Genomic DNA, 22,466 nt, shown 5'->3' with positions numbered 1-22,466 from the left:
ATATCGTATTCGTAATCAGCGTATCAAATTTGACTATAATCGATCAAATTTTGAAAAAAAATGAAAAATTTTTTCCGTACCTGCTAAACTGCATAAGTGCCTCGTTGTGGACAGTGCGAAAAATGAACGAGTATCAGGAAGAATACATGGTTCGACTCTTCCAAATTATCCATCCAGACCACCGTAATGGACTTTCACATGATGACAACACCGGCGACGTGTAAGGTAAGTCGTCTCCTTTGGAATTACAAGTATTTTTGTAACGCTATTGTTTTGTCATTGCTGTAGCGACCATCGTAAACATACCATACTCATAACGCCCGCCACCAGTGTCGCATGATCGATTTACGATCGCATGTTCGCAATGTATCGTTTGGACCCCGCCACTTCGATAGGCAATCATTCTTGGAAATAACAACAATGATATGTATCTTTTTTTTATATTAGTGAAACTTCAAGCTAAGAAAATAAACATTTTTCCGAAGCAGTTCTGTCATAGTGCTCATATTCAGCGAACAGTGTCAACCAGGTTGTTGTTGTTGTTGTGGTCTTCAGTCCTGAGACTGGTTTGATGCAGCTCTCCATGCTACTCTATCCTGTGCAAGCTTCTTCATCTCCCAGTACCTACTGCAACCTACATCCTTCTGAATCTGCTTTGTGTATTCATCTCTTGGTCTCCCCCTACGATTTTTACCCTCCACGCTGCCCTCCAATACTAAATTGGTGATCCCTTGATGCCTCAGAACATGTCCTACCAACCGATCTCTTCTTCTGGTCAAGTTGTGCCACAAACGTCTCTTCTCCCCAATCCTATTCAATACTTCCTCATTAGTTATGTGATCTACCCATCTAATCTTCAGCATTCTTCTGTAGCACCACATTTCGAAAGCTTCTATTCTCTTCTTGTCCAAACTATTTACCGTCCATGTTTCACTTCCATACATGGCTACACTCCATACAAATACTTTCAGAAATGACTTCCTGACACTTAAATCTATACTCGATGTTAACAAATTTCTCTTCTTCAGAAACGCTTTCCTTGCCATTGCCAGTCTACATTTTATATCCTCTCTACTTCGACCATCATCAGTTATTTTGCTCCCCAAGTAGCAAAACTCCTTTACTACTTTAAGTGTCTCATTTCCTAATCTAATACCCTCAACATCACCCGACTTAATTCGACTACATTCCATTACCAGGTAGGTTAAGCATAATCATTTCACGTGTCGGACTATAATAATCCCTTCAAGCGTGTGTAGTTCACAGTTCCAAAGAACGCTAATGGCAAAGTTAGTAATCTCCTTACGTGTGCTACACCAGTCCAGGAAAGGCGCTTCTGAGTTGGCTCTGTGCAGCGGTAAACGAGACCTGCCAAGAGGTCACTAATGATGCTGCACCTCCGCTCACCCTCGCGGCCGCTTTCGCTCCGCCAGCTAGGACGGTGCCGTGCAGTGCCAAACGCTTGCCGGAGGCGACTCTGCACGCGTCTTTTGTCTTCACGCGGAGTGCTCCAGCGCTCCCACGAAAGGCCGCGTCACGCACGCGTGTACGTCACTAATGAGCACCTGTCGCTTAGCAACACACCGGCTCATGCTCACTGACAACTTGGCAGAGCGGAGGACCCTCCAAGCAGCTGCAACTGAGCTTACGGTTTAAGCGCCAGCTTTCGTTTACTTGCTAGCTCTGTAGTGCGGAGTGCATCCACTAAGATGACCTTGTCAAATGAAACAATCTCTACCAACAGAAGACTGCAGTTACAAGAGTCGAAGGACAAGAACGAGAAGCAGTACTTGAGACAGGACTGAAACAGCGTTGTACATTACCCCTAACGTTATTCACACTACACACTGAACAGTAAAGGAAACCTAGGAGCAATTTGGAGACGTAATCAAAGTTCAGGAGATAAAAATAAAGGCTTTGAGGTTTGTAGATGACATTACTGAATTGTATCTACACATGCCACTCAGTAATTACAATAACACAATACAAGACCGTATTTTGTAAGTGTGAATAATCTGAAATTATCAGAAGCAGATTTACTAACCCTCTATGTATTAAAAACTGTGTTTTCGGAAATACTTTCACCTCAGAAAATAATTTTATTGTTTCTGACGAAAACTGGTAAAGAGAGTTACACACTTTTCACTGTAACATCCTTAATCAAACAGATAATTTTCATGGCAGATTAAGGCAAAGGTCCCGAGTTCGAGTCTCGGTCCGGCACACAGTTTTAATCTGCCAGGAAGTTTCATCTCAGCGCACACTACGCTGTAGAGTGAAAATTTCATTCTAGATAATTTTCAGTTAACAATTCTTGAACCACTTTGTCAAGGGGAAATTCTCTCTTACCATAAATGAGTGACAAGAAATTCTATCTCGTCTGTTTCAGGAACGCTCAATGGATTCCTTTCTGTAAATTATATATTTAATTGATAACTTTTGCCTTGGTAATTCTGCATTCACCAGCACTGCATATCTACACTGCTTCATGCCTGAAATTGCGCTAAGACTGTTTATTAGCGAAATGCTGATCTTTGGATTTAATTGCTGCGTCTTGATGAAGAAACAGAGTCCGTACATCTGTGCCAGTATGGGGCAGTGTGTGGAGGGGGAAAGGGTTTTAAATATGTTGCACGTTAATTATAAAATCACGTAAAATCGCAAGAACCGTGGAGCACAATTCGACTAACGCATCATCCTTCACTCATCCATGTAAATTTCGCTGACGAACTCCGTTGAGGATTAAATATGGTGTTAAGGAAGTATAAGAATCATTCGTTAGACGTACGATATACACTATGTGATCAAAAGTGTCCGAAGACCCCCAAAAACATACGTTTTTCGTATTAGGTGCTTTGTGCTGCCACCTACTGCCATTTGCTCCATATCAGCGACCTCAGTGGTCATTAGACATCATGAGAGGGCAGAATGGGGCGCTGCGCGGAACTCTCGGGCTTCGAACGGTCAGGTGACAGGGTGTCACTTGTGTCATACCTCTGTACGTGAGATTTCCACACTCCCAAACATCCCTAGGTCCAGTTTCCGATGTGATAGTGAAGTGGAAACGCGAAAGGACACGTACAGCACAAAAGCGTACAGGCCGACCTCGTCTGTTGACTGACAGAGACCGCCAACAGTTGTAGAGGGTTGTAATGTGTAATAGGCAGACATCTATACAGACCATCACACAGGAATTCCAAACTGCATCAGGATCCACTGCAACTACTATGACAGTTAGGTGGGAGGTGAGAAAACTTGGATTTCATGGTCGAGCGGCTGCTCATAAGCCACACATCACTCCGGTAAATGCCAAACGACGTCTCGCTTGGTGTAAGCAGCGTAAACATTGGACGATTAAAGAGTGGAAAAACGTTGTGTGGAGTGACGAATTAAGGTACACTATGTGGCGATCCGATGGCTGGGTGTGGTAGTGGTATAGTGTGGTCGTGTTTCTCATGGAGGGGGCTTGCACCCGGTGTTGTTTTGCGTGGCATTATCACAGCACAGGCCTACATTGATGTTTCAAGCACATTCTTGCTTCCACTGTTGAAGAGGAATTCGGGGATGGCGATTACATCTTTCAACACGATCCAGCACCTGTTCATAATTTACGGCCTATGGTGGAGTGGTTACACGAAAATAACATCCTTGTAATGGACTGGCCTCCGCAGAGTCCTGACCTGAATCCTATAGAACACCTTTGGGATGTTTTGGAACGCCGACTTCGTGCCAGGCCTTAATGAGCGGCATCGATACCTCTCCTCAGTGCAGCACTCCTTTCCCCAAGAAACCTTCCAGCACCTAACTGAAAGTATGCCTACGAGAGCGGAAGCTGTCATCGAAGCTAAGGGTGGGCCAACACCATATTGAATTCTTACATAACCGATGGAGGGCGCTACGAACTTGTAAGTCATTTTCAGCCAGGTTAATGGATAGTTTTGATCACATAGCGGAGATACTAAGTGGCAGATAGGCACAACAAAGAGACAGTCACTAATATAGCCAGTAAGACCTTCGTCAGAATTAGACGGCAGAGACACACATGCGGAGTGCAGTCATGTGAGTGTGTATGCGTGTGTTTGGCGTCTAATTCTGACGAAGGCCATACTGGCCGAAAGCTAAATTTGTGACAGTCTTTTTGTTGTGCCTATCTGCGACTCAGCATTAACAGTTCACTCCCCCTTAATAACTTCCTTCAGAGTTGTTATCGTAGACGTGGCTCATTGGACGTATTTTATTAAGCTACAATTTCTCGTAGAATGGCCTCCAAAAATACAATGCATTACTAATATCAGTCTTGTTAATACATTATTTTTCTAGTACGTCCCGTACCCAACCTCAAAAAGAAGTCCCCCGAATAATGTCTTTCAATTGCCAATTTTCACTCCAAGGACTAACCCTCGTTTATAACCCTGCTTACTTTACGTAAGCAGGGTTATAACATCACTAGACGCGCTCTATGGCGTTGCGCAAATTTGCATGAAATATTGAAAATGGAACGTTCTCAATAAAGTTGCACATTCTGTGTATGTCAGTTCAAACAAATAACCAGATACATATGAAATAAAGTTCACTGGGCGATGGAGATAGCAAAACGCCAAATGACGAAAAAATCAGTTGACTGGAACAGATAATGTCTTAAAAATATTCATAAGATGAAGTCAATAAAAGTAAAAGATGAGTAATTGAATTAAGACGAATCGTATCAAGCGATGCAGAGAGAATTAGATTAGGAAACGGAGCACTAAAAGGAGTAGCTGAGTTTTGCTAATTGGCGGAAGTAGTGGGTATATAAGATGCGGACGGGTACCAGCATGGAAAGTGTTCACAAAAAACAGAACTTTATGGACATCATACATAAATTAAAGTCTTAGGAAATCTTTTCTGGAGGCATTTCTCTGGAGTATAGCCTTGCACTGAAGTGATATATGGAGGGTGAACTGTTCAGACTAGAAGACTACATAATCTCTTGAAATGTGGTGTTGGTCGTGCGGTAGCGTTCTCGCTTCCCGCGCCCGGGTTCCCGGGTTCGATTCCCGGCGGGGTCAGGGATTTTCTCTGCCTCGTGATGACTGGGTGTTGTGTGCTGTCCTTAGGTTAGTTAGGTTTAAGTAGTTCTAAGTTCTAGGGGACTGATGACCACAGATGTTAAGTCCCATAGTGCTCAGAGCCATTTGAACCATTTGAAATGTGGTGTTACAGAGAAATGATGAAGATTAGACGGGCACTTGTGTTTTCACCAGCACTGCACTCTATCGTTAGATCTGCCACAAATTGCCGGCTACCCTGCTTCAGAGAGCGTGCAAGCCTGTGATGGAGGCGTGGACATCCGATGCCATGTCGCCCCCTCGTGGATTCACCGCCCTCCAACCAGTTTCGATACATGCTCACAACAGTAGCCAGCGAACTGCCCACCAGCTTGGTTGTTTCCGAGATGCTGGACGCTGGGCTGTAACAATCTGCCCTTTGTCCAGACTACTTACGTAAGTGGATTTCCACATTTGCGGTCCGTACCATTCCTAGAAGTGTTCCCCAGTGGTCTCTACTCCACCTACACACCTACCTTACCGCGTCACGTGCTTGCAACACCACTGTAGGCGGCAGTGACATTCACGTTGTGCAGTTGTCATTATGTTTAGGCTATCAGTGTTTAGACGTCTCTGCAGTACAACGAGAAAGAGGCGAGCCAACAGCTGGTCGGAAGCAAGTGACAAGCAACACGTCGTCCTCGTGTACTGCGCTGGACACTCAATACCACTCAGCAAGAATACCGACAGTATCAAGATGTAAGTGACGCAAACCTTATTGGGGAACGCAGTGCACCGGGTTGAACATTCAGATTAGCGCTGTCGTAATTATTGATGATGGGATGCATAAATAATAAATAACTACTAACATAGACCAGGACAGCTCTTAGTCTCCATACGCATAAATTATCTGACGGACAGGGTGAACAGCAATTTACGGCTGTTTTTGCTGATAACGCTGTGGCTTACGGGTAGGTGTCGTCCTTGAATGACTTTACGGGGATACAAGATGACTTAGGCATAATTCCTAGTTGGTGTGGTGAATGGAACCTTGCTCCAAACGTGTTAACATTAATGTGACGCAGCATGTGAAGGTTGCTGTGTGTGTACCTTGTAACCGAAATTGCAGATCTGAAGATGGTTCTAGAGGAAACGAAACCACTCGTGTGAATAAACATTTTTGCAATCAAGACGGATTATAAGTAACATTGTATAACCAGTGATTGCGGTATCCCATCAGACATTATGTCTGTTTTCGCAAAGTGCCATTTCACAAGGCGAGGAGTGTGATGGCGTGCTTCGAGAAACACAGTGGCGAGTTCCAATTGATGTGCTTTGCCCGCAGATCTCCAGATCTGGACACTGTCGAACACATCTGGGATATGACTGAAGGTGGCGTCAGAGCTCATCGCCCCCTCATCGGACTTCACGGGAATTAGGTGACTTGTGTGAGCAGATGTGCTACCAGCTCCTTCCAGCGACGTACCTAGGTCTCACTGCTTTCATGTCACGACGCGTCGCAGCTCTCATCTGCGCCAAAGATGGACATACCGGCTATTGGGTAGATAGTCATAGTGTTCAGGCTGAGCAGTCAGTATTGCTTTGGACTTACTAAAAATTATTCAGGTAGTGAAGGGAGACGAAAATTTAATAGTCATGGCTGACTGGAATTCGAGTGTAGGAAAAGGGAGAGAAGGAAACATAGTAGGTGAATATGGATTGGGGCTAAGAAATGAAAGAGGAAGCCGTCAGTTAGAATTTTGCACAGAGCGCAACTTAATCATAGCTAACACTTGGTTCAAGAATCATAAATGAAGGTTGTATACATGGAAGAAGCCTGGAGATACTAAAAGGTATCAGATAGATTATATAATGGTAAGACAGAGATTTAGGAACCAGGTTTTAAATTGTAAGACATTTCCAGGGGCAGATGTGGACTCTGACCACAATCTATTGGTTATGAAGTGTAGATTGAAACTGAAGAAACTGCAAAAAGGTGGGAACTTAAGGAGATGGGACCTGGATAAACTGACTAAACCAGAGGTTGTACAGAGTTTCAGGGAGAGCATAAGGCAACAATTGACAGCAGTGGGGGAAAGAAGTTCAGTAGAAGAAGAATGGGTAGCTCTGAGGGATGTAGTAGTGAAGGCAGCAGAGAGGATCAAGTAGGTAAGAAGAAGAGGGCTAGTAGAAATCCTTGGGTAACAGAAGAAATATTGAATTTAATTGATGAAAGGAGGAAACATAAAAACGCAGTAAATGAAGCAGACAAAAAGGAATACAAACGTCTCAAAAACGAGATTGACAGGAAGTGCAAAATGGCTAAGCATGGATGGCTAGAGGACAAATGTAAGGATGTAGAAGCTTGTCTCACTAGGGGTAAGATAGATACTGCCTACAGGAAAATTAAAGAGACCTTTGGAGAAAAGAGAACTACTTGTATGAATATCAAGAGCTCAGATGGAAACCCAGTCCTAACCAAAGAAGGGAAAGCAGAAAGGTGGAAGGAGTATATAGAGGGTCTATACAAGGGCTATGTACTTGAGGACAATATTATAGAAAAGGAAGAAAATGTAGATGAAGATGAAATGGGAGATATTATTCTGCGTGAAGAGTTTGACAGAGCACTGAAAGACCTGAGCCGAAACAAGGCCCCGGGAGTAGACAACATTCCATTAGAACTACTGACAGCCTTGGGTGAGCCAGTCCTGACAAAACTCTACCATCTGGTGAGCAAGATGTATGAGACAGGCGAAGTACCCTCAGACTTCAAGAAGAATATAATAATTCCAATCCCAAAGAAAGCAGGTGTTGACAGATGTGAAAATTCCGAACAATCAGTTTAATAAGCCACAGCTGCAAAATACTAACGCGAATTCTTTACAGACGAATGGAAAAACTGGTAGAAGCCGACCTCGCGGAAGATCAGTTTGGATTCCGTAGAAATATAGGAACACGTGAGGCAATACTGACCTTAAGACTTATCTTAAAAGAAAGATTAAGGAAAGGCAAACCTACGTTTCTAGCATTTGTAGACTTAGAGAAAGCTTTTGACAATGTTGACTGGAATACGCTCTTTCAAATTCTAAAGGTGGCAGGGGTAAAATACAGGGAACGAAAGGCTATTTACAATTTGTATAGAAACCAGATGGCAGTTATAAGAATCGAGGGGCATGAAAGCGAAGCAGTGGTTGGGAAGGGAGTGAGACAGGGTTGTAGCCTCTCCCCAATGTTATTCAATCTGTATATTGAACAAGCAGTAATTCGGAGTAAGTATTAAAATCCATGGAGAAGAAATAAAAACTTTGAGGTTCGCCGATGACATTGTAATTGTGTCAGAGACAGCAAAGGACTTGGAAGAGCAGTTGAACGGAATGGACAGTGTCTTGAAAGGAGGATATAAGATGAACATCAACAAAAGCAAAACGAGGATAATGGAATGTAGTCGAATTAAGTCGGGTGATGCTGAGGGAATTAGATTAGGAAATGAGAGACTTAAAGTAGTAAAGGAGTTTTGCTATTTGGGGAGCAAAATAACTGATGATGGTCGAAGTAGAGAGGATATAAAAAGTGGACTGGCAATGGCAAGGAAAGTGTTTCTGAAGAAGAGAAATTTGTTAACATCGAGTATAGATTTAAGTGTCAGGAAGTCGTTTCTGAAAGTATTTGTATGGAGTGTAGCCATGTATGGAAGTGAAACATGGACGATAAATAGTTTGGACAGGAAGTGAATAGAAGCTTTCGAAATGTGGTGCTACAGAAGAATGCTGAAGATTAGATGGGTAGATCACATAACTAATGAGGAGGTATTGAATAGAATTGGGGAGAAGAAGAGTTTGTGGCACAACTTGACGAGAAGAAGGGACCGGTTGGTAGGACATGTTCTGAGTCATCAAGGGATCACAAATTTAGCATTGGAGGGCAGTGTGTAGGGTAAAAATCGTAGAGGGAGACCAAGAGATGAATACACTAAGCAGATTCAGAAGGATGTAGGTTGCAGTAGGTACTAGGAGATGAAGAAACTTGCACAGGATAGGGTAGCATGGAGAGCTGCATCAAACCAGTCTCAGGACTGAAGACCACAACAACATTATAGTATTACTTAATAGTTTGCATCATACCTTTCTTGTGGCATTTTCATATTTTTTTGTCTGTGGAAGGGTTCCTGAAAACATTTCCAACATTCAGAATTGGATTACAATACAGCAACTCCCGATTATCTGCCAATAGTCGGCGATTGTATAAATAAATCAATCCTAAAATATTTGGTTGCAATGAGAACAAATATTTTCGTTTACTATACAATTTTTGATTGTGAAGAGAAAGACGACGAAACCATTCGCGAGTGCTTAAACAGAGATGCCTTCGAACAGAGATTTGAGATGCTAAGTGTTGTGGATACATTGAATAAAGACTGTGTGTAGAGGAAAAGCGCGAATGTGAGGCTATCGAGGTACCCGTTTCCACACCGAGGCACTCAAATCCGTAGTTTTGTGATTACAGTATGCAGGACAAAGTTCTATTTCTGCTGATGTTTTGGTTCACCGGATAAAAAGAAACGGCGTCAGTTAAAAAAAAAAGAATAAAAAACATAAATCGAAAACTCTGAAAGATTATTTCTGAAAGTCAACCGAAAACAAGTAAGGAGTAATACAGTGTGTTTTAAGCGTAATTTTGTGAAGAAGTTGGCAGTTTCCTGCGAGCAACGAGTAAGTAATGCCGTGGGCTTTCAGATATGGCATATACCGTTTTGAAAATACAGTGAATAGCACTATGTAGTAAAAAATGTATATTTTGGATTATCTTTCCGCGTTTTTCGTGTTTCCTTGCAGTCTCAGGTTCCACATTAACACGGATAATTTCAGCTCCGATCAGTAAAGTAAGAACATCAGGCGACTAAGTCCATGGACGATCGAACGACACCGCCGAAGCCGGTCAATAAAAATCTTTCTTAAAATTTGTATGTCATTGGTCGTGACATTTTAAATAATACATTCCGCTCGTCGATGTATGCCACATCAATACCGGTGATGGAGACGAAATAAGAGGAACCATGTTAAACTGACTGTAGGTTACTGGATGAAACCTTCTGTCCGTAAATGATGGCTCGCCACAGTCCCCCTTGACCGATATTTGTCCTATGACCGCGTGGTCCTGCTTCCATCAAGCTCAATTTGCAGCCCGAGACGTGGTTGTTATTTCGCACTCTTCCTTTCACAGACTGTAAGCGGTAACATTCACATGAAACAGAATATTATTTAATAACTACTTACAAAAACACATTTTCAATCGATTGTTGTTTGTTGCAATACTACTACTCAACAAAATTTTTGATTTCAGCGGCAACTGTAGTCCAGATTCTCAGATAAACCAAATACCAATGTTCATCGTGTAAACTCCACGACCTGCGCGTGCAGCTAATAGTGTCGGTGTTGTGAAACCTGAGTTCCTTCCGACGTACGCAACGTTCAAATAACTCACGGAAATGCAACCGAGTGATGCCGTCGACAACCGCTGATATTTCGACAGGTGCACATCCAAACATTTTCAAGGCACAAATGCAGGAGGAGAACGGTATGAAAGAGAATTTAAAACCTCGGTATGCCGAGTGCATTCGAAAAGATGATACTAGCGCAGCCGTACGACCAAAGATGGTTTCAATGAAATGATAATGAAATCAAGACCCTCAGCTGCCGACAGAAGTTAATATACATCAACGGAGACAGTTGAAAATGTGTGCCCCGCCCGGGACTGGAACCCGGGATCTCCTGCTTACAAGGCAGACGCTCTATCCATTTGAGCCACCGAGGGCACAGAGGATAGTGCGTCTGCAGGGACTTATCCCTTGCACGCACCCCGTGAGACCCACGTTCGCAGCTTAATGTCTACACACTACATTCGTAGTGCCCCTGCCAATTACACTCATTAATCGCGGCAGACAATCTTACCGAGTCCCGTAAGAGTTCGGGCAATGCGTGTGCATCTGCACAGAAGAAGAAGGTCAATGGCAGGTTAGCCTTAACAGTATGAAGATGGTATCCGTTCTTTCAGACATGAACAGGTACCATCTTTATAAAGATGATTTCCGTCATAAATTACCTATAGTAAATATTGAAAACTAACAGAGGAGGTAGCATTATTTCCGTTCCCCTCCTTATTGACACGAGAAAGAGAGAGAGCAGGATTACATACGGAATTTAAGCAAAAATCTCCATTTATATTTATAAGGTACTTGCTAACTTAAGGTCAACTGCTTCCTCGGAAACACTGTCTCAGTACCTGGAAGTGCACGCAATAATGTAAGAGTTGTTAACATTCCATACGATGATCGGTGCCAATACAACGTTCTGTAATAGCAGATTTGCTCGGCTGTTATAAACTTATGCTCAGTCCTCCACTGTCCTAAGAGTCTGACCAATAAATGAAATTGCAATGGAATGAACACACTTAGCTGCTTACAGGCGTTGACATACGTCAACGGGGACAGATGAAAATGTGTGCCCCGACCGGGACTCGAACCCGGGATCTCCTGCTTACATGGCAGACGCTCTATTCATCTGAGTCACCCAGGACACAGAGGATAGAGCGACTGCAGGGACTTATCTCTGGCACGCCTCCCGAGAAACCCACATTCTCAACTGTCCACAATCTACATACGTAATGTTCCTAATAGATATTTGCCCATCCACTCATTACACGCGCACACTAAGGTGACGATTGCCGTAAGACTTTGGGCAACCTGTGCGCATTCGTACAGACGGTCAGTGACCGGTCTGCCATTTAACTATACATGAAGATAGTAACTGCTCTCGAAAGAACAGATACCACTGATGACCATGCAGCTTCTGTAGAATAAATGATAATTAGCTGAAATCCTCAGCTGCCGACAGGTGTTGATATACCTCGATGGGGCTAATATCTATTAGGAACATTACGTATGTAGATTGTGGACAGTTGGGAATGTGGGTCTCACGAGAGACGTGCAAGGGATAAGTCCCTGCAGTCGCGCTATCCTCTGTGTCCTCGGTGGCTCAGATGCAGCCGGCACGGTAGCTCAGCGTGTTCGGTCAGAGAGCTGGTTGACCTCTGTAATAAAAAACTGAGTGGAAGGTTCAACAAACGAACTTGACCGGATGTCATGTGACGTCCGCAACGACCAAACACAACAACGAGCAAAATGCAAAAAAAAAAAAAAAAAAAAAAAAAAAAAATTTCTTTATTTAAAAAAAAAAATGCATAGAGCGACTGCCCTGTAAGCTGGAGATCCCTGGTTCGAGCCCCGGTCGAGGCAGACATTTTCATCTGTCCCCGTTGACGTATGTCAACGCCTGTAAGCAGCTAAGGGTGTTAATTTCATTCTAACGAGCTGCATGGTCACCGACATGTCCGAAAGAACAGATACCATCTTAGTATATATATAGTTAAGGCTCACCGGCCACTTGACCATCTTCTTTTCCTGTGCGAATGCACAAACAGTGCCCGAACTCTTACGGGAATCGGCAACGCGCCGCGAGTAATGAGTATAATGGGCGGGGGCACTACGAATGTAGTGCGGGACAATACGTTGAGAATGTGGGTTTCGCGGGAGGCGTGCCAGAGATAAATCCCTGCAGTCGCGCTATCCTCTGTGTCCTGGGTGGCTAAGATGGACAGATACCATCTTAATATATATATAATAAATGACATGCCACAACTGCAAGGATTACGATGCACGCCTGCCGTACCCAAAGCGAGATCATTCTTTACGAATTCTAAAGGAGACCTAATCATAGGACACTGGACTCGCATTCGGGAGGACGACGGTTCAATCCCGCGTCCGGCCATCCTGATTCAGGTTTTCCGTGATTTCCCTAAATCACTCCAGGCAAATGCCGGGATGGTTCCTCTGAAAGGGCACAGCCGACTCCCTTCCCAATCCTTCCCTAATCCGATGAGACCGATGACCACGCTGTCTGGTCTCCTTCCCCAAACCAACCAACCAACCTAATCATAGATGGAGGTCGGAAAATACATTTCACATCGTATTTCCTCAAAATACGACCAATTCTGTTGGAAATACTTCCTGCGTAAGGCAAAAAGTTCGTAGACATTGGTGCCACCTCGATATTATCATCACCCACCCGGCATATTGTTTGATGATAGCGCAACCCATATCTAATCTGTCTTTCACTAAAAAAAATTCAGACGAACGGTGACTTAGGAACTGGCTAACCCGGCTGACAACTTTTATGATCTGAAATGCCTTCGGCCCTGTGAACTAAGGCACGAAGTACCCTATCACGCTGAGCTGAATGGTGACAGCAATAAGACTGTAGATACACGTCAGTGTAAGTTACCATCCTATAAATTGTGTGTCCCAACGTACCATCATCCTTCCTCCTCGCCAACACATTAAGGAGGGGACAGGAGCCGTCATTTTCGACCCCCATCGTGAAACGAGTTTTCGGGTGGATAGAATTCAGTTGGTCTAAACAGCCGTTTCAGTTCTCACCAACATCTACATCTACATTTATACTCCGCAAGCCACCCAACGGTGTGTGGCGGAGGGCACTTTATGTGCCACTGTCATTACCTCCCTTTCCTGTTCCAGTCGCGTATGGTTCGCGGGAAGAATGACTGTCGGAAAGCCTCCGTGCGCGCTCGAATCTGTGTAAATTTACATTCGTGATCTCCTCGGGAGGTATAAGTAGGGGGAAGCAATATATTCGATACCTCATCCAGAAACACACCCTCTCGAAACCTGGACAGCAAGCTACACCGCGATGCAGAGCGTCTCTCTTGCAGAGTCTGCCACTTGAGTTTGTTAAACATCTCCGTAACGCTATCACGCTTACCAAATAACCCTGTGGCGAAACACGCCGCTCTTCTTTGGATCTTCTCTATCTCCTCCGTCAACCCGATCTGGTACGGATCCCACACTGATGAGCAATACTCAAGTATAGATCGAACGAGTGTTTTGTAAGCCACCTCCTTTGTTGATGGCCTGCATTTTGTAAGGACTCTCACAATGAATCTCAACCTGGTACCCGCCTTACCAACAATTAATTTTATATGATCATTCCACTTCAAATCGTTCCGCACGCATACTCCCAGATATTTCACAGAAGTAACTGCTACCAGTGTTTGTTCCGCTATCATATAATCATACAATAAAGGATCCTTCTTTCTATGTATTCGCAATACATTACATTTGTCTGTGTTAAGGGTCAGTTGCCACTCCCTGCACCAAGTGCCTACCCGCTGCAGATCTTCCTGCATTTCACTGCAATTTTCTAATGCTGCAACTTCTCTGTATACTACAGCATCATCCGCGAAAAGCCGCATGGAACTTCCGACACTATCTACTATGTCATTTATATATATTGTGAAAAGCAGCGGTCCCATAACGCTCCCCTGTGGCACACCAGAGGTTCTTTTAACGTCTGTAGACGTCTCTCCATTGAGAACAACATGCTGTGTTCTGTTTTCTAAAAACTCTTCAATCCAGCCACACAGCTGGTCTGATATTCCGTAGGCTCTCACTTTATCAGGCGACAGTGCGGAGTTGTATCGAACGCCTTCCGGAAGTCAAGGAAAATGGCATCTACCTGGGAGCCTGTATCTAATATTTTCTGGGTCTCTTGAACAAATAAAGCGAGTTGGGTCTCACACGATCGCTGTTTCCGGAATCCATGTTGATTCCTACAGAGTAGATTCTGGACTTCCAGAAATGACATGATACGCGAGCAAAAAACATGTTCCAAAATTCTACAACAGATCGATGTCAGAGATATAGGTCTATAGTTTTGCGCATCTGCTCGACGACCCTTCTTGAAGACTGGGACTACCTGTGCTCTTTTCCAATCATTTAGAACCTTCCGTTCCTCTAGAGACTTGCGGTACACTGCTGTTAGAAGGAGCGCAAGTTCTTTCGCGTACTCTGTGTAGGATCGAATTGGTATCCCGTCAGGTCCAGTGGACTTTCCTCTGTTGAATGATTTCAGTTGCGTTTCTATTCCTTGGACACTTATTTCGATGTCAGCCATTTTTTCGTTTGTGCGTGGATTTAGAGAAGGAACTGCAGTGCGGTCTTCTTCTGTGAAACAGCTTTGGAAAAAGGTGTTTAGTATTTCAGGTTTACGCGTGTCATCCTCTGTTTCAATGCCATCATCATCCCAGAGTGTCTGGATATTCTGTTTCGAGCCACTTACTGATTTAACGTAAGACCAGAACTTCCTAGGATTTTCTGTCAAGTCGGTACATAGAATTTTACTTTCGAATTCACTGAACGCTTCACGCATAGCCCTCCTTACGCTAACTTTGACATCGTTTAGCTTCTGTTTGTCTGAGAGGTTTTGGCTGCGTTTAAACTTGCAGTGAAGCTCTCTTTGCTTTCGCAGTAGTTTCCTAACTTTGTTGTTGAACCACAGTGGGTTTTCCCGTCCCTCACAGTTTTACTCGGCACGTACCTGTCTAAAACGCATTTTACGATTGCCGTGAACTTTTTCCATAAACACTCGACATTGTCAGTGTCGGAACAGAAATTTTCGTTTTGATCTGTTAGGTAGTCTGAAATCTACTTTCTATTACTCTTGCTAACCAGATAAATCTTCCTCCCTTTTTTTAAATTCCTATTGACTTCCATATTCAGGGATACTGCAATGGCCTTATGATCACTGATTCCCTGTTCTGCGGGTACAGAGTCGAAAAGTTCGGGTCTGTTTGTTATCAGTAGGTCCAAGATGTTATCTCCACGAGTCAGTTCTCTGTTTAATTGCTCGAGGTAATTTTCGGATAGTGCACTCAGTATAATGTCACTCGATGCTCTGTCCCTACCACCCGTCCTAAACATCTGAGTGTCCCAGTCTATATCTGGTAAATTGAAATCTCCACCTAAGACTATATCATGCTGAGAAAATTTATGTGAAATGTATTCCAGATTTTCTCTTAGTTGTTCTGCCACTAATGCTGCTGAGTCGGGAGGTCGGTAAAAGGAGCCAATTATTAACCTAGCCAAACAATAAAAATAACGTCTACATATCTGAAAAAAAGATATGTAGGTTTCACTGTTGCCAACTCTGAGGTACGTTCCTGAAGTCTTCCATGAACAGATTGGCAGTAATAGATGACAACAGGCTTGCCATTGCAACTCGATTTGTAAGGTGACAGTGCTGGCCACTGAATAAAAAATAAGTGGAAGTTAATACCTGTCGAAAGAGACTCATTAATTCAGTACCAAACGTAGCCTCTGTTAACCGTAACGAATCAGACAGACGAATACCACTGAATACAGAGGCCACATCAACACTTGCTAAAATATCGGGGCCATTCAAACGCTCTGATCGGCGTAAGATATCCGCCGAGTTATTAATGCGATGTTCACGCCGTCCTGCTACCGTGCTCAACAGAGTAGCAAGGTGTTTTGCTACACGATGTGTCCAGCACCAGTGTTACTGACGATAGGTCTACGAGAAACCCCTTCCTGGTGGATTTTTGGAAGGCCATTTAATCTAGCGGGAACACAACAGTAAGGGTTAAGACACTTGATAGTCTTCTGCGACAAGGGACTTTTCTTCAGGAGGTTGTTTTTCTCTCAGTACCTCTTGTAGGATCAGTACTCACGATGCGATACGCTGAATCAGATAGCAAACATTACATCTTTTGAAAGTCATCTTGTAACACCATAGCTCTTCTGCTGTATGGATTTATTTTGCTTTTGTTTTATTTAATGTTATAACATTGAGTATCTGTAAATGTTAGATAACACAAAATTGTATACTCCTTTCTTTGTACAAACTTTGATGTCATGGTTTGGTTCTATGCAAAGTAGTGTATCTGTCATTTAAATTCTTTGTCCTATTTGAAGGGAAAAAAACTTACTGTATATAATCGTAATTTCTGAATGAATAAGTTTTTGTAGAAATGTCAATATGTGCAAATGTTCTGTTTTATTGAATGAATTTGGTTGCTGTTATGTAAACTGCTGATCCTCACTTAGGGTTCTTAGTTACTTTGTATGTAAATGGTGTAGTAGTTCCCCTCGGGAACGGAACTGTGTAGCGCGCTCAAATTGTGGTGGGCCTACGTAGAAAAGGTGGAACTGATAGTCAGTCGGGGACGAGCTACCAAACTGTGCACTGCCACGTAAAAGATGCATATTGTGCTGGTTCCGAGAGAGGCTTTTTCTGCTACTTTCCAATGCCTCGGATGGATGGATAAATAGCTGGAACTATTCTGGAATTTGTATCTATCATCGCCACCAAGAACTGACAGAGTCCAGCAATTCTACCTGCAATTCCACCTACCAACATGCAGTAGCCACCACACTGCGCAATCATTGCATCGGAAAGCTACAGTGATGTACAGTGAAGGATCAGCTTAATGGATGTGTTAGTGTGCTCAAATATAAGATAATTTATATCTGAATTTCAGTACCTACCTTGATTTTTTTTCCTTATCATAACACCTCTCAGGTTCCTCTCCGTTTGAACTAAAGTGATTACCGAGTGTCCCTACTGAAAGAACATTAAAAACTAGTGTTTTTTTCTAATTAATGCCTCTTGAACATAGTAAAGAGAAAGTTAAAGTTAATGTGGCAAGAGAGTGAGTTAAAGTTAATGATGCTTGCTGAAAATAATTTTCCTAGTAAAACTGCTTATTAATGTGTTGTTGCCAACTTCAAATTAAAAGTTCTTAAGACTGAGGCTTATAAAGTTTTGCTTAGTAAATGATCACATTACTGCTTGTTGTAAATCGCAGAAGGTGAGTCAGTATCTTACATATATGTTAATTTTGTGTCTCACTGTAGTAAAAGTAGAAAGCTGCAGTTGTGAAACGTTTTATACTCATGTTTGCTAAGTGTTTGTCTCTATTGTGTATTAGAAGTGCATATTAATAGTATAAAAGGATCCACAGTTTGTCTATTGTGTTAATGCTCGGTAACAAGTAACGGAAAGACCACTAATTATAAAAACCATAATTTCTTTAAAGCCTGAAAGTAATAGTGTTTTTCGGTATCTCTTATAATTTTGCAAATAGTTTCTGCTGCTCTAACTGTTAGTTTCAAGCTTACCGTAAACATATGTATGTGTCAGAGTTCGCTGCACTCGCGTGTGACAAAGTATAAGTTGTGTTTATCCATTAAAGTTACTAATAACTATTTTCTTGAACGAGAATGTTAATCATTTTCTTGCCTAGTTAGGCTGGCGACCGTTTTCTTTATCCGTTGAACAGTGCAGATAGGCAACATTTTGTTTGTTACTGTTCGAATATTTGCGTAATTCTGACTTTCATTTCCAATAAGCCATTCCCGTTAGGTACAACACGGTCAACCTAGCAAAATTCCTCTCAGAGGGTAACACTGTTCTGTTGCTTTATACCATTATTACTCTAACAAACTAATTCTGTTTGCAAACTGCCTCCAGTTTCGAGGTTATGGTATAGCAGTAGCAGACAGGAGTGTTATAATCTGGTCATCCAACACAACTGCAATGTTACCCCTGCCCATGAGTAAAATAATAAGAGTAAGTTTCTGTTTTCTTCTTGTGCGAACTGTTTTATCTTCCATATTTCGCTTCCGTAAAAGGCTATGCTCTACACAAATACCTTCAGAAAATACTTCAATGTGAACAAATTTTTCTTTTTGAGAAATGCTTTCCTCGCTGTTTCCAGTCAGCGTTTTATATGCTTTCTACTTCTGCCGTGGTCAGGTAATCTGCTCACAAAGTAAAAAAAAATGTATCTACTTCTTTCAATGTTTCATTTCCTAATCTAATTTCTTCTGAATCGCCTAATTTGATTTAACTGCGTTCTTGGTTATTGGCATTTTGTGATAATGGTTTTATTCACTGTAACCTTTTTAAAAAAATTATTTGAAAACTTTTTAAAGCCATGAAAGTAGCGGTAACAGCTGCGGTGAGTTACATCAAAAAGCAGAGCTTTAATGCAATAAAAGGAAGAGAATAAATATTTCTTCCTACAGACTGTATGGCAAGAGTAAAATTTTTTTCTAAGTGGTGCGGCAAAGACGAGCTGACCGCTCTGTGACCTTTTAAATCCCGCAGAGAGACTTCGCTCTCTGACATTTACTTGGTCTACAAGCTTCGTCAACCTAGTAACCGTCTTAATGGAATTCAGCAAACTCAATTCGCGTCTGAGATCATAAACTGTACCCTTTACGGCTGGAAATAGCAACAATTCGTGAAAGAAATTACCTGAACCAAAGGTGTGCGTATTATGATCGATCACTATTTATGAATGTGGAAGCTTTATCGACAACTGAAAAACAAGACCAGTCTAGTGGATGCGTCATAAAAGAAAACGGTGGCGATTTAGGGCACATGCTGACTTAATAACAGTGGAGAAAAAATTAATCACCCCCAGGAGTCAGCTGTGTGCTACCGTCGCTAGTGTTGATGATGGTCTTAGGTAAGCGAAGAAGAAAATACATTAAGTTTTTATAGGTACGTCTCATCCATCTGACGTCATTCGTTGACTATTAGATCCCTTAGAGATACCAAACTCCGGGGGGTGTTGGTACTTTTCATCCTCTGCTACAAATAGTCCGCCGGCCGCGGTGGCCGAGCGGTTCTAGGCGCTTCAGTCCGGAACCACGCAGCTGCTACGGTCGCCTCGGCCATGGATGTGTGTGTTGTCTTTAGGTTAGTTAGGTTTACGTAGTTCTAGGTCTAGGGGACTGATGACCTCCGATGTTAAGTCCCATAGTGCTTACCGTATGATTCAGCGGGTCAGTTGAGGTATATTAAGGTACCTGAGTGGTCGCCAAACCAAAAATATATGCGCGCAGACCAATAAACACGGTGTTGTCATCTTAGGAGTGTCCATAGCATACTCATCATGAACCTGTAGAAGAAAGGGTAACACTTGGTCACAGAAAATGTTAACATTACATATTTCTTCCCATTCACGGTAATCGGAGCAACTGATGATACGATAACCGGTATCAAAACGCTACAGAGCCAACTTCGTCCTGAACTACACGCACCCCCCCCCCCCCCCCCCCCCCCCACTGCTGGGATGACGCCCATTTTGCTGGCATTGCACTCAGTGTCTTGCATCACTTGAAAAGAGACAATATAGCGACTCGTCGACCCACACAACACACCTCCAGTCAGTTTCTGTCCCGTGAGCAATGGTGTCTTGCGCCGCTGCTTCTTTTTCCAGCCGTTACAGTCATATGACTGATTGAACGCGCCCACCACGAATACTTTTATTGCCCAACCTCTTCATCTCAGAGTAGCATGTGCATCCTACGTCGTCAATAATTCGTTGGAAGTATTCCATTCTTCCCCCACAGTTTTGATCCTCTACAGCTTCCTCTTGTACCATTGAAGTTATTCCCTGATGTCTTAACACATGTACTATCATCTTGCCAGTGTTTCCCAAATGTGTCTCTCGTCCTTGATTCTGCAAAGAACCTCCTCATTCCGTCTCTTATCAATGCATCAATGCGTCTTATCTCGTCTCAAACCCGTCGTTTCGATTCTCTTCTTTTCCAATTTTCTCAACAACAAAAAAATGGCTCTAAGCACTATGGGACTTAACATCTGAGGTCATCAGTTCCCTAGACTTAGAACTACCTAAACCTGACGAACCTAAGGACATCACACACATGCATGCCCGAGGCGGGATTCGAACCTGCGACCATAGCAGCAGCGCGCTTTCGGACTGAAACGCCTGGAACCGATCGGTCACAACGGCTGGCTCCAATTTTCTCACTGTCCCTGATTCACTACCATACAACACTGTGCTCCAAAACTACAGTTTATGTTTCCTTTCTCAGGATAAGCCCGATGTTTAATACTGGCAGACTTCTACGGCCAAGAATGATCTCTTTGCCTGTGCTAATTAGCTTTTTTATGTCCTTCTTGCGTCATGTCTTTGCTTGCAGGGTAGAATGATTCCTTAACTTCGTGGTCCCTAAGTTTCATGTTGAGTTTATCGCTAATCTCATTTCTGATACACCTCATTACTATCGTTTTTCTTCAGTTTCCTCTTAGTTCATTCTTTACTAATTAGACTGTTAATTCCACTCAGTTCGTAATTCTTCTTCATTTTCAATGAGGATAGCAGTATCATCAGCGAATCTTATCAATGATGGCTTTTCATCTTGCATTTTATCCACTCTTGAGCCTTTCTTCTGTTTCAGTCGTTGTTTCTTCGACATAGATTGAACATTAGAGATGAAAGACTGCATCCCTGTCTTATACCCCTTTTAATTCGAGCACTTTGTTTTTGGTCTTGTTGTTCCTTCTCGATTCTTGTATATATTGCATATCATATGTCTTTCCCTACAGCTTGCTCCCATTTTCCTTGGAACTGTTACGTGTCTTGATTCTCCTGAACTCAAGCGCAACGTCAGAACCGCCTCTCTAGTGCCTTTCACTTTTCTAAATCCAAACTGATCCTCACCCAAGAACTCTTCGATTTTGTTTTTCATTTTTCTCATATTATGTTTGTCAGCAACTTGGATACATAACTTTAAGTTGATTGTGCGACAATTCTTGCACTTACCTGCCATTGCTATCTTCGAGATTACATGTACTGTATTTTTCCGAAAATCTGATGGTATGTCTCCAGATTCATAGATTCCGCACATTCAATTCAATAGCCGCTTCGTTGTCACTTCTCCCAGTGATTTCCAAATTCCGAAGGAATGTTCTCTATTCCTTCTGCCTTACTTGATCTTAAGTCCTCGAAAGCTTTATTAAACTCTGACTCTAATACTGGAGCCTCTCGGTCTCCCGTATCGATTCCCATTTCTGCCTCAGTCATGTCGTTAGAAAAGTCTTCCCCCTCCTAGATACCTTCAGTGTTCTCTTTCCACCTATCCGCTCTCTCCTTTGTGCTTAACAGTGAAATTACCATTATACCCTTAATGTTTCCGCCATTGCTTTTAATTTCGCTGGAAGTTGTTTTGTCTTTTCTTCCTACAGACGACCACTTCTTCATCGTATTTTTCCCGCGGCCGTTTCGCATGGTTTTTCCTTGCGCTTCCTATTTATTTCGTTTCTAAGTAACTTGTATTGTTGTGGTCCTTAACTTCCTTAATCATTTTTCTACTTCCTTCCACCTTCGATCAATTGAAGTATTTCTCTCCGGCCGCTGTGGCCGAGCGGTTCTAGGCGCTTCAGTCCGGAACCGCGCGACTGCTACGGTCGCAGGGTCGAATCCTGCCTCGGACATATATGTGTGTGCTGTCCTTAGGTTAGTTAGGTTTAAGCAGTCCTAAGTTCTAGGGGACTGATGACCTCAGATGTTAAGTCCCATAGTGCTCAGAGCCATTTTGAAAGTTTTTCTCCTGTTACTCAATAAATTCGTTTTACCTGTTTGCCTGTCGACCGTCAGTGATTGCTGTTTTTCGAAATATGCATTTCTCTTCAACTCAGTTGCCTACCATGGTAACCATCATGGCAGTATCTACAGCCTTGGAGAATTTCA

At 42.8% G+C, this 22,466-nt stretch overlaps 1 non-coding gene across 1 annotated transcript; it reads right to left on the bottom strand.

Annotated features, from left to right (window-relative positions):
- Positions 1-10,764: 10,764 nt before the first annotated feature.
- Positions 10,765-10,839, bottom strand: Trnat-ugu (transfer RNA threonine (anticodon UGU)). Its single transcript has one exon. It is a non-coding gene; the product is annotated as a tRNA-Thr (tRNA).
- Between the last annotated feature and the right edge of the window lie 11,627 nt (positions 10,840-22,466).

This window comes from Schistocerca cancellata, chromosome 5, assembly GCF_023864275.1.
Source record: "Schistocerca cancellata isolate TAMUIC-IGC-003103 chromosome 5, iqSchCanc2.1, whole genome shotgun sequence".
NCBI lineage: Eukaryota > Metazoa > Arthropoda > Insecta > Orthoptera > Acrididae > Schistocerca > Schistocerca cancellata.
Note: the sequence above shows the minus strand (reverse complement) of the source record. Positions and strands in the feature narration are given on the sequence as shown.